The following is an 11,012-nucleotide window of genomic DNA, read 5'->3' on the forward strand; positions in this document are numbered from 1 at the left end:
TAAAACAGTTGTTTTAACTAAAGGTCTCGCGATCTTTCTTGAAATATGTTTTTGCTGATAATTCATACGTTTTCCTTTGTAAATAAAAAGAAATACAACTAAAACACAAAACATACGGTGGATTGGATATTTTCTTACATTTGAAGATATAATGAACAAGTGTTAACGGGTAAAAAATAACAGTTTATTAACCTATAGAAATTAGTTCTTATATTTTCAAATGTCGAAAAATGAGCAATTTACATATTATAACTATTGTTTTCATCTATTTTGCTTTGTTTTTTTTTATGGAATTGCTGTTTTTTGTTTTCTTTTAAAAAAAAGTCAGGCGCAAGCAGACCCTACATACTGTAAAAAAAAATGGAACGCCCTTATCTTAGTGGTAGACTTTTATCGAAGGCATCATTTGTTGTAAGGTAGGCCTTTTTACAAGTATACATAGGCAATTAAGCCACATATGATCCACATATGCATTGCCTTTCATATGATGATCATATGTGGATCATATGAGAATCATATGTATATACAATCATATGAGAATCATATGTGGTCAATCATATGAGAATCATATGATTACACATATGTATATCATATGATCGTATTTACATATGATTCTCATATGAAAGGCCCTGCATATGAGAATCATATGTATATTTTGACAGTTTTCATATGAGAATCATATGAAACTGATCATATTAGAATCATATGAAACCATATTCACTAATTTGCCCTTGATATACTCAGGTAAAAATCATATGAATATTTTGACAGTGATCATATGAAAATCAAATGAAACAGTGATCATATGAGAATCATATGAAACTGTGTTCACTAGTTTGCCCTTGGTTTATGCAAGTAAAATTGCAATTTCAATAATATATTATTAATATTATCAATAGTAATTTAATTCAAAAGTATTTGTTAGCAATTACTTCTGTAAAGCTCTGCTCTACTCTGTTTAACACCCCCCCCCCCCGCCCCTCTTTCCCTTAAAAAAAAACGTTCACAATTTTTTTTTTCTGTAATAATGTATTTCCCAGATAAAATTAATAAAGAATAAATTAAATTGCTTTTTATTTCAAATCTTTTGTGTTTGGTTTATAACTTGAATAAAATAAAAAAAAATCCGTATTTTTTTCCGGACCGGATTTGACTTTTATCGGATGGAAGTGTACGTCATGTTTGACCTCACTGCTGCAGCAGAAGTGTTGGGTGTTGGAAAAAGTAAGTTATCTCCTAACAATTTTTATAAAGATCTTTAATTCATATTGTTTAAATATCCTTTCCTTACGGTTACAGGTTCATATGAACTTATTTCTATCGAAATAGGCTAATCTCATCAATTGTAATTGTTGAATTAATGCATTACGCAAACCTACATAATGTTAGTAATCTGTAAGTATATTTTGGATAAATTAATTTGTTTCTCATTGGATGTAAACATTACAATTTACGTGTTAGGCTAAAGGCATTACTTTGATTTCTTTTTGTTTTGACTTTTGTTATGTACTGATTTGAAAGTGAAAGTAGAAACCCTGTATAGCAGTTGGCGTTTTGTATGTTGAGATCGTTATCAAGTCGACTCTTTCATCGACTTAATGACAAATTATTTTTTTTTATGGCATATAGATGCATTCAACAACTTGAATTCAGTGTCACAGTGCTGCATTTTTATGAAGTCCACGAAGCCCAGAGCTGATAAGAATGGCGATTGATCCTAAAGCTGAATCTGACAGACGATTGCACCATCACAGTATTAAAGGTAAAAATATTGCAATAAAAAATGAAAGTGTACATCTGTAATGACTTCTTTATGACAAAATATGTCTTGATAATTTCTTGTTGTTCCTTTATAATTCTACATTGTTTGCACAGCTTCATCAAAAGTAAATTCAACTCAATAATATAAAAGTTTTATTCTACGTTATGAAACAATTTTAATTGTAAATGCATTTTTTTAAATATGGAAAGTATGAATAGAATTTTCTTGCTTTAAAAGCTATGAAACTATACAATTACTTCAGGGGATAAATTGAATTTTTGAATTTCAGCAAAAAATTAATAATAATAGTGGCAACTTTCAAGGTACAAATACATGTGCATGTGACTATGTGTTGAAGGTACATCAGATAGCTAATCCATTGAATATTTACATCTATGTATTCATTGACATTTATATTTTTTTCCAACACTAGAGAACATAGTTTCAGGTAATTTGTAGAATATTTAGGACAATTGAGAACCTACAAACTTGTACTCTCTCTTTTTGTAGTTTAAGTTTTAGTTATGCTTAGAAAATATCTACTGTGTGAAAATTTGTTTTACAGGTTCAATATACAGCCAGTCTTTCATAAGAAAAAATCCAAAGATCCAAGGCTTGCTTCAAAGTTAAGGTAACTACACACTGTTTAATAGACTTTGTTATATTCTTCCCAACAAAGTGTGGGATATCCTTGAATCACAAAGTCTGTTTTTCTGCCTATTTGTGTCAGAATCTTCTTAATTTTTGGCAATTTGAATTAATATATACTATTTGAACATTCCATATTCAATTGTCAAATAAAAAAATGCTTTTTTAATGATTTTGATATGACGCATATCTTCCAAAAAAGTAATTGTCTTGCAAAATTCAATTCAATATTGTCAAAATAAAAAAAATGCTTTTTATAAGAGCAAGAGCCATCTTTTGCCTGAAATGGCCCTGTACTTATATCAATTAAGTAACTATCACCCTCTTTCCATTTTCATATATCAAAATAAAGTAGACACTTGGTGCTTTCATGTTCTATAATGAAATTTCATTTTGAGAATCCAAATATTTGAAAACAGGCTTTGAGAAATTGCAATGTTCTTGAAATTTGCAGAAAATATGCTTATTTGACTACCTTCAGCAAAGAATTAAAATATGAGCACAGCCCACGATCCAAAAACTAAAACATGTTTTTTGCTCTTCAGAAATAGGCCTTTCATTATGTATTGGCATATTTTGGATCAGAGGTTGTGCTGTATATGAAATATTGAAAAAAACGCTTCATTTTTAGGTCATTTTTCAAGGAATTTACAGGATATTAGGAAAATGACGCATTTTATGATGTCATAATGCATCGACTAGATGTGAAATGACGTCACAATTAATAGATACGTGGTCACCAACAGTCCAAGTGATAAATGCTGCATTTGCAACCTAAACTGAGCGGTTTTGAATTTTCAGAAATTCTCAGGGCCAAATAAAGCCCGAAGTGGCTCTACCTCTTTATTCTGAAGTATATCTTCTAACAGTGTAATTGTCTTGCAAATTACATAATAGGATTCCACAAAACACCTTGTATAACATATATAACATTGGTTTTATCTCGTATCAAATCTGTGTCGGTGAATTGGGAATACATTTGTTTACTGATGATAAGTTACTTTAATATAACTTGTAGAGAATTGGGAATACATTTGTTTGCTACTGATAAGTTACTTTAATATAACTTGTAGAATTTATTTTGTAATTTTAGAATCATTTTACTTTTATTTTTGAAATTTTTGCAGAGACCATTCTGTGCCACAAAGAAATTGTTTAGAAAGGGGAGAACTGGAGGATTTGCATTTTTGGTACAGTTCAAAGAGATTTTCAAAATGGTCTGATCAGAGGGAGGACAACTGAAAATAATGGAGATACAGAAGGAAAAGGAACAAGGAAATATATGGAATGATTATGAAATGGGGAGGATGTACACAATTTTGTCTGAATTTGACCTGTAAAGATTTCCCATTCTTATATGTATGCTGGAATATCAAATAACTTGATTTTTCATAAATTTATAATAGAGAATACATGACAAATGTTATTGCTGATGTTTCAATTTTGCTGTGGACACTTTCATGTCATATGTTTTTTTTTTATACAAGTACATGACCTAATCATGTTATTCATCTGTACATGTAAGTATACATATTTAACTATTTAATCATTGAAAATCTTATAATTTGTACTCATTTTAGAATATGTTAAATACATGTATCGACAAATGCTACTGCCTTGTTTGTATATTCTCTTGTTTAGAATGTACACTGTAAAAAAATATGTTATTTCTATTGATGAAAATAATTTTATCAAAAAAGTTGTGTAAGCATTATTAGATATTTTAAAATATGTTTCAACGAAGATAGATCATTGTAATGTAATGAATTTTCATCTAAAGCAGAAATATCTGATTTTTAAATGTGTAAAAGAATGTGAAAAATATCGAAAGAGAATTCACATAAGTGTTTCATATGATTTACATATGATGCCCTTTTCATATGATTCTCATATGTAAATGGCTTGAAACACACATAAGTGTTTCATATGATTTACATATGATGCCCTTTTCATATGATTCTCATATGTGAATGGCTTGAAACATACTAAAATCATTCATATGAAAATCATATGTAGTTATTTTTCATATGATTCACATATGTGGATCATATGTAAATCATATGATTTGCTTCATATGATTCACAAATGATGCCCTTTTTCTATGATTCTCATATGAAACCAATCGTATGAGAATCATATGATATTCATATGAGAATCATATGTGGCTAAGTTGCCTGTGTATGATCTATCTTTATATCTTTTTAAACTTTTTTCTTAACTTTCCCATTAAAATCTAATTCTTTATTAAGATATTCACAAACTGACAAAAATGGTCAATTCACGTACTTTAAACAGACAAACAAACAAACACTTATCTCTCCTATCAGATGGTTAGTGAACCTTAATATATACAGTTTTTTTTCTTAGTCTCAATGTTCTCTTCCGTCTGAGCAATCTTACAGAGCTCCTTTTGATGTAATAGAGTTCCAATGAATGCAATAGAATTCCTATTAATATAATAGAGTTCCTGATAATGTAATAAAGTTCCTGCTAATGTAAAGGAATATCTGTTAATGTAATATAGATTGTGTTAATGTAATGGAGTTTCTGTTAATGTAATAGAGTTCTTCTTTATTGAATAGAGTTCCTGTTAATGTTTCAAAGTTCCTGTTAATTTGATAATGTTTTTGTAAATGTGATAGAGTTCTTGTTAACGTAAGAGAATCCGTGTTTATATAATAAAGTTCCTGTTAATGTACAAGAGTAACTGTCCATGTTAATGTAATGGAGTCTTGTAAATGCAATACAGTTCCTCTAAATGTTATATAGTTCCTCTTTATGTAACAGAGTTCCTATTAATGTAATAGAGTTTCTGTTAACGTAAAATAGTTTCTGTTAATTTACTAGAGTTTCTGTTAAACTAATAGAATTTCGGTTTATGTAAAGAGTTCCAGTTTATGTAATACAGTTCATGTTTATGTACTTGAGTGAATTGAAACTATTATAACTGAAGCCCTATTGCATGCTTTCATTCGATCGATGAAATACCCCGCCTACTCCAAATCAGACACAAAACAACTCGGACAGGCACAACATTCCGGAATTAACATCCTTTAAGAGGGCTTTTTTTTATATGTCTTAAATAAACCAAAGCGCTGTTTTCAGTGTAAATTTTTGGAGGTAGCATGCCACAAAAATAGCAAATTATTGGTTAGATGTTTTATGATTAAGATCTCAGCTAATAAGATGAAGTTAGATGGGTCCTAAAAAGGAACCAATGTACGATGCTTAAGTGGAAACATTTTTTTCTATCAACAAATTAGTAAAATAGTTCTAAAACAGTATCAATTTCAAGGTAAAATCTACAATATTAAGTTTCTTTCACATGAGGCATATAAAAATTATTTATTCTATTCAGGTAAACTTATTCTAAAACGATGTCTTTCAAAGGTAAAATACCATGAGGTTTTGACAATTAAAAAGAAATTATTATATCAAGGTTCTTCCAGAAACGATGTAAATGATATTATGTATTCGCAGCTTGGTTAAGGTCTCCCATATAGGTTAATTGGTCTATGCAGAGCGTTAGGAAATTGATTATGACGTCACGGGAAAAATTAAATAGCCATCTATTTGCTTAATTTGCGAATACTTATCTTATATCAATGTCATTTATTTGTTGCTATGTGGTCTTATTCAAATCTAATATCTACGAAAACTTAATACACTTGAGGAGGTTTGATTGATTTGCTTAATAAGATGTATTAGATCCTTTTGTGGGTGGTAATAAATAATTATTGAAATACGAGTGACTTAAACATGTTAAAGAAGTCTTTTTCAAACCCAACACTTAATTTTACACATAATTCTAAACATTGATATTTCTTTGATTCCTGCATTTGAATTACGTTAAATGGCCTAATATTATCTCATATTAATGATAACTCATAACACATCACCTCATGAGTAAACTTTTAGAGGTTTAGATCCGTAAAAGAAAGACATTTCCCTTCTGCGTTAGATAAGGCAGAAGGGAAAAACAATTATATAGATTACACGATCTGTATGTACTGGTCCAAACTGACAAAGCAGGTGATAAATTTGTCCTTGTTTGCAGGGTACATTATTGAATTGTGTTTGATACAATATGCTCTTGTTAGCAAATATAATTTATTATTACCTGCTAGGTGATATACTTACTGTTGTTCTTCAAAGTAATTGTAGAGGCATGCTTTGCACATTAAATTATCGGCAGCTTTTTTTCCGTTTTTTTTCACTCATCCATGGCACCTGTTGACACCTGATCACATCTTTGATTTTTGAAAGGTTCGTGCCTGCTTAGCTCCTTAATTGTATAGTTTGCTGAAACTGAATGCTTGTATACTGTTCGTCATCACTTTATACGAGGGGCATTTCAAAAGTCCTGAGAACTGTTTAATAAAAAAATAATCGTTTTACGGAAATTATTGAGTTTGATATCATTGGTAAGATCAGAAAAATATACACATACTGTGACGTCACTTTATAATTTTTATGACGTAATATCTCCGAAATAACGTCAGAATATGGAATGTTTAGCATACAAAAAATCGCGTTCTTATCCACATGAGACGATTTTAAAAGTGCTGCCAATGGCTTATTTGAAAAAAAAACTTCAAAGAAAATTTTCATTTGCAAAGAAGTAGAGTAGGACTATGGTACTCTTTATCAACAATTCTATATTTCATTGTTTGGTTTGATTACTGACACGGTTTATGTCTGGTTATGCTATCGACATTCATTTAAGATTTTAAGTTACATAATACGACTTGTATTTTCAGTCTTTTATATAGTGTTCCATTGTATGAAATAAAACATGTTCTGTATAAAACTGAAGTATATTAATGCACTTTTCAACAAACATAGTTTGAGTAACAGTACTCTTACCGTTTACAAATAAAATGTACAAAAGTATTGCCCTGACTTGCTTCTATGCGTATTTTTTTCTTATTAATTCAACTTTGGCGCCCTAAAAACTCACTACTGCTTTTGACGTTTGACTCCCAAAAAGGTTTATGTTACACAGACATGTAAAATCTTATTTAATTTCCAGGAATTATATTCTGTGAATATGTGGAGGCAAGGTGGGGTTACAACTGCGCCCCTGCCATTTAAATTTTACGAGAAAAAATGGGACACACTAGACTTAAGTACTATTCCACGTAAGAATCAGGCAAGGGGCGGCACATGAGGTGTCTCAGATTTTTTTTAAACTTTGCATGCTGGTAGAGTATACTTAGTGACTTCCTAAAATAAATTTATTTTTTATCAAATCAGCGTCTGGTTTCCATGGCAACAGAAATACTCTTTTCGGCCTATCATGACTGAAATTCCCTTAAAAAATATGCAAAATTGCCAATTTTCAAGTTTGAATTAAAACAAGATAGGAAAAGGTATCACAATTACGTTTATTTCTCATTAAAATACAGCTCAACTAGTAACTTGTCATAAATAATTATAATGTAATTATGTCCAGTAAGGTGTTCTAATTTTAGACAGAAAAGGGGAGATAATGCTTAAATGCAAAAACATGAAAATATTGATTTTAAGGTGATTTTAGGCTATTAAAAAATATAAAAACCCAACAGCCAAATCAAAAGATTATGTTTTTTTCCAAATACACCATACCCTGTGGCTTACAAAAGTATAAAAACATTTTTGTGCAAATTATATTAAATATCAGAAAATTATAGATGATTTTCATACAAAAAAGAGAAATTTCACTATTTTTGTCAAAGTCCAGTATATGCCATAGATATATATATCTGAAATTAATATTACATTTCTAAACAATTTCTTATTATTTTCAACTCAAAATACAACAACACAAGTGCCTTTTTGCAATTTAACAAAGCATTTCCATGAACAGTGAAACTTTCTAATTTTGAACTGAAAAGGGGAGATAATCCAAAATATGCAAAATCATGAAAATATCAATTTTAGGAGATTTTCAGCCATCAAAATATAAAAAAAAACACTCAACTTAAAAGACTGTACTATTTCAACAGACATCATACCTTGAAGCTTATAAAAATATAAAAACATTTTTGCTCAAATAATCATGAACATCTGAAAATTATGGATGAGTTTCGAACAAAAAAGAAAAATTTTTACTACTATTTTTGTCGAAGTCCATATGCCATAGAAATACAGGATATACAACTGCAATGAATACAAATCTAAAAAATTTTCTTTTTATTTTAACTATAAATACAACAACACAGGTACCTTTTTTCAAAAATAAATATTGTCATACTCATGCCCTGTAAAATCTCTCTAATTTTATACTGGCAAAGGGGAGATAATCCAAATATGCAAAAAACAAAAATATAGATTTTAGAGGATTTTCACTTTTTCAAAAATATAAAAATCAAACAGCCAACAGAAAAAGCTGCATTTTTTCAAAAGACATCATACTCTATGGTATATGAAATTAAAACATTTTTGTGTAAATTATTGCATGTATTGGGGGGATGATTTCTAACAAAAATGAGCGATTTTACTTTTCTATGTCAACGTCCAGTATACGCCATAGATGCCTGCATGTAAAATGAATTTTACAGTTCAAAACAATTGTTTCAAATTTTCAAGTTCAAATACAACACAATTCTATGCTTTTTTCCAGTAAATCAATGTAATAATTTTTATGTCTGCCCACTAAGATGCTCTAATTTAACTGAAAAGGGGAGATAATCCAAAAGTGTTAAAACCTGAAAATATCAAATATCTGAGGCTGTTTTTGAGGTCAGAGAATATTGTATTCTTCAATTAGAAAAATCATTAAAGTGACTAAGAAAATTTTCCTAAATTGTATAATATACAACATGATTTTTATTTACACACTGATATATATTTTATGTTGTCCTTTTTGTACATGTAATACATTTCAATCATAACTAGTACATGTAAATATATTCATGATCTGAGCGACATTTTTCACACATCACACATGTTTGCCCTTCAGGTTGATCATATATTCAAATGACTTTCAAAAAATTTCAACAAAGTTGAATTCATGAAAAATAAATCTTTTCATTAAAACCTCACTACTGGGAAATATGTAAAACAGAATATCAGAATTCAACACAGTTTTTCTTTTGAAATCAACAACTACCATTTGTTTAGTAGTCTCTAATAGTCTTATTCCGAGACATAAAACTGTAATCTTTAGTGCTTATAAACGCATGGAAGTCGAAGATGAAAGTCACTGCCTGATAAATTTTATCCGAAGTGTTGAACTGGTCTTCTGAACTCCAGTCTTTGTTTATTTGATGATGCCATTTCCAGAGATTTCTGAAATAATAAGGTTATCAATTATCACCAAACAATTGATATTTATTGTATAAAAGGTTTATCAAAATTGAAGTTTAGGAGTCGGTATTGAGTATTCATTTATTATGGGACTAATATTTATCTTGCATTTGCTTTATTACATTTGAATAAGTTATATAAGAATAATGAAATTTTATTTTAAATAGAAATTATGAAACGTGTACAATTTATTGGGTCACAACAAATATACATTCAAACAAACATGTAAATGGACTTGCATGACCAAGTCAAAGACTCAAAGTCATGGCAAAAAACATGATAAAAAATATTTATGCTCTCAACAATATGAAATTATGAATCTGCAAATAAACTTTCATAAAAATATCATGAATATTTTCTGTGAAACTGGGCTAAACACAAATCACAAATCTAAGGAATGTGATTGTGAAGTCAAGGTCAATGTTGATGCAGTTGAATGGCTTCTTAATGTACAAATGCCACATGTAGTTGTACTGTTTGTGTAAAATATCATACAAAACAGAGAATATTATTTTAGCATCTTTGATGTAGGCAATCGATGCCATAAATGACAAACACAGTTCACTGACATTGCACCATTTTTTTTTTTTTTTTTTGATTTTTTGATATTTTCTGCTTTTTTTTTTGGGGGGGGGAGAAAAAAAAACAAACTCAGAAATCCTTTTAAATGTCAATTGTGTGTGTATGTCAGTGTTAAAAGGTAAGGGATGGGTGGTTGAAATATTCTTCTTCTAATCTCAAATTGTCCACTCAAATACATGTACTACATTTCTCCAACTGTACAACATGGGTGTGTGTGTCACTATGTATGGGATGGGGGAGGGGGCTGGACATTCAATAAACATTTCATTTATATGTAGTAAAAACAAAGGGGGAGCCCCCCATCAATACTAAGTCAGTAAGTTCCTGCAGTTAATAAATCACATAAATGAATAGTGCAAAGTGCAAACATGTGTTGCTTAATTTTAAATACATCAATTTAAGCATACATGCATATCTCTACATACGACACAGACTGATCCTTACCATTGAAATGTTTCGTCATCTTCCAGTTCAAGACTGTGAGATAAAACTCTTCTGTTTCAGTCACTTGGCATAACATTGCTTGCATATGCCTGGAATTTTCAAGACATTAAATAAAAAAAAAAATATGTTCCTTTTAACATGTCTATAAAATCATATAATTATGCTACGTCACTTTTTTTTAATACAGATTTGAAGTGAACACAATAATGTCTTAATGGACTGCATCATCAAATACTTGAGAAATTACCCTCAAACACCTTTAATCTGGCCAGAGTTTACAACAATT

At 29.6% G+C, this 11,012-nt stretch overlaps 1 long non-coding RNA gene across 1 annotated transcript; it reads left to right on the forward strand.

Annotated features, from left to right (window-relative positions):
* The first annotated feature begins 1,682 nt into the window (after positions 1-1,682).
* Positions 1,683-3,872, forward strand: LOC134281653 (uncharacterized). Its single transcript, XR_009995141.1, has 3 exons — positions 1,683-1,762; positions 2,328-2,393; positions 3,538-3,872. It is a non-coding gene; the product is annotated as an uncharacterized LOC134281653 (long non-coding RNA).
* The last annotated feature ends 7,140 nt before the right edge of the window (positions 3,873-11,012 follow it).

Source organism: Saccostrea cucullata, unplaced genomic scaffold, assembly GCF_032062105.1.
Source record: "Saccostrea cucullata isolate Sc308-1 unplaced genomic scaffold, CSIRO_AGI_Scuc_v1 ctg3955, whole genome shotgun sequence".
NCBI lineage: Eukaryota > Metazoa > Mollusca > Bivalvia > Ostreida > Ostreidae > Saccostrea > Saccostrea cuccullata.